Genomic DNA, 2,799 nt, shown 5'->3' on the forward strand with positions numbered 1-2,799 from the left:
CAGGCGCGCGCAAAGTGGCGCTGGGTCGCCTCGGTGTCGCCGGCGAGCATCGGCTCGAACGCGCTCACCCCGAACTCCTGCTTCACCTCGACAATCTGCCGCTCGAGGATCGAGATCTCGCCGCGCACGGCCGCGCTCATCGCAAAGGCCTCGGTGCCGGCGCCGAGGCTCTCGACGACGCTCGAGGCGAGCCCGGCGAGCCCGGAGAGGCGCGAGCTCAGGCTGGGTCGTCTCGGGGAGCTGCTCGCCATGCTCCTTTGTGCAAGACGCCGGTGCGGGGCAACGACGGAGAGACGCACGCCTGCTCGCGTCGGGGAGGGGGCGATCGCGGTGGGGGCGACGGTGACGCGGCGCGGGTGGCGAGTCGAGGCCGCGGTGGCGTGGGGAGGGCGACGGAGAGAGGGTGAGTCTCACCCTGAAAAATGCCACAGATGCGGGCCCGTCGTGGGACCAGGAGGCGCCGCGCAAAAAAGAATTTTCGGCTGTTTTGGGCAGAGCGCCGAAAGGCGGGAGAGGCCGCGAGAGCAAGGGATCGGCAGGCGGCGGCGGCGTCGCGAACGAGGCAGAGGAGAGCGACCGACGCGACAGAGGAGGAAGCGACAGGAGCGAGAACGACGAGAGTGGGACGACCGCGAGGTGGCATGAGGGTTGCAGCGAGAATCGGCGAGGGACTTGCGAAGGGAGATAGAAAGAGGCAGACGACCAAGGGTTAGGGATAGGGATTAGGGTGGGCGTTTCTTTCTTTTTCGTGCCGACAAGTTTCATTCAGCCCTTGGTACGCTCTACGTGTACTTTGGTGGCCAGCAAGAACGCCCGGCCACCGAGTTGACCTTGAGCGCGTGAGTGAGCGCTGCACCGCCCTCCTCGCCGATCTCGTTGAAGCCGAGCTCGAGCTTATGCATCAGCTCGTGCTTGGGCATCACAGTCAGCTCCGGGTCGTCAAAGAGGGGGGCGCATGGCTCTCGACGGCCATCTGGGGTCGGCGTACGGCGTGCACGGTTATGATGAGCCTCGCCGTGGCTGGCGCCACTGCCGTCGCTCGGTGCACGCTCGTGCCGAATTGAGATGCGCAGGGCGAGTTCTAAGGGCACTAGGATGTAGGAACGAGACGCGAGTAGGGAAGGCACGAGAGTAGCGTGTTGTTTGTTAGGAGAGACACATTGAGCAGGGGTTGTATTTTTCAGGCGCGTCTGTAGCGCACTTGTGAAGCTAAAAAGAAAGAAAGCCGGAAAAACAAAAGTCTATGCGCCGCGCGAGTTTACCCTACCCCCCAGAACACCTCGAATCCTGCTGTGCCTCTTGTAGCGTGGCTGTGGCTGTGGCTGTTCCTGTCTGCTGCTGCTGCTCTGTCTGTTCTCTGTCCATGGCTCTCCGCATGTGGCTCTCACCACCACCACCTCGGCCCCCACCGTGGTGGCAGCCTCTTCTCCCTCCTCCGCCATCGCCTCCGCGGCCATCGGCGCCGATGAGCGGTGGATGCCATTCTCCCTGCCTCGGCAAGACGTGCGGAGACTTCTACAAGGCCACCACGTGTGCCGGGTTGAGCGCTCTTCATTCTGTTGAGTTCGATTGCTACTGTGTCAGCTGCTGCAGGTCGATCGCTCCGCCGCCGCCGCCGCCGCTGGCGTGTCGCACAGCCTGTGGACAGGCCACATGCGGAGAGATGAGCCAAACGGCTACCTGCGCGACGCTCCGTTTGTTTGGGTGCGATTGCCAAGGCTGCTGCTCGGATACACTTTCCGAGCCGCCGCCTCCGGCGCCCGCACCCACCGCCACGTCGACCGCTCGCCCCCTCCTGCGTGGGCCTGTCTCCGCATCGATGGGAGAGTGGCTGCCGCCGAACGGCGTGGGCGGAGGCCGCAGGAGCAGCAAGCAGGGCGCGTGCGCCGGCTCAGACGTGACGCGACAGCTCCTCTGGAGGCGGCCGGAAAAGGACTTAACCGCTGCCGCTGCCTCTGCCTCAGCCTCTACCGCTGCCACTTGTTTCGACGCCAGCTCGGCTGCTGCCTGCGCTACTTCGGCCGCCGCGCTCGTTGGTCGGCGACTCCGACTCAGGCCTCGCGTTCCTATTCACAGCAGAACGGTGTGTGAGCAGGTGTGCAAGGCAGACTGCGCGGCCGAGCCGTCTTGCGGCGCGATCGAGACAGTGCAGCGGATGGGCGCGCGCGCGGGAGGAGAAGAGGACATGGCCGCGACACTTCCCCGAAACCTCTCGGAGCCCCCCCCCCCCCCCCCCCGTGGGCAGAATTGAGCGGGGGCAGCGAGTACGACTGCCACTCCATCGACGTGTACAGCAACATGGCTGGGCCAGCCGCCTCCGTGACGCACGTGGTGACCGCAACCGCAGAACACACCTCCTTGTGCCCCTCAGACGAACCGTAGCCCTCGCCCTGACCCTAACCCTACCCCTAACCCCAGGTGCCTCGCCCAGACCGCCCCACCTGTCTGCTCTATCCCGCTTTCTCGGCGGCCCAAAGCCGGGGGCCAAAGACCCGGCACCAGCGAGATCAGGGGCGGGCACCTTCACAGCCGTCGCTGTTGCATGAGCAGGTGCCCCGTGCCCACGGCTAACTGCGCCTGCTGCTTCTGGCGGGCGACGAGTCGGCTGTGAGCGGCTCCTCCTCACCGCCCATGGCGTGAGCAGGCGCGTGCTGCTTACTCGTTGCCCCGCTAGTCGACCTGCACACCGGCGGCCTGCAGTGCGAGGACTTCGCGGCGAGCGGCCCGCGCGCGGCCGTGAACGGCGTCTCTTCACGGCTCAAGGCTGTGCACAGGACCTCGCGTTTGGAGATCTGCGCG

Source organism: Emiliania huxleyi (genome assembly GCF_000372725.1).
Source record: "Emiliania huxleyi CCMP1516 chromosome Unknown EMIHUscaffold_154, whole genome shotgun sequence".
NCBI lineage: Eukaryota > Haptophyta > Isochrysidales > Noelaerhabdaceae > Emiliania > Emiliania huxleyi.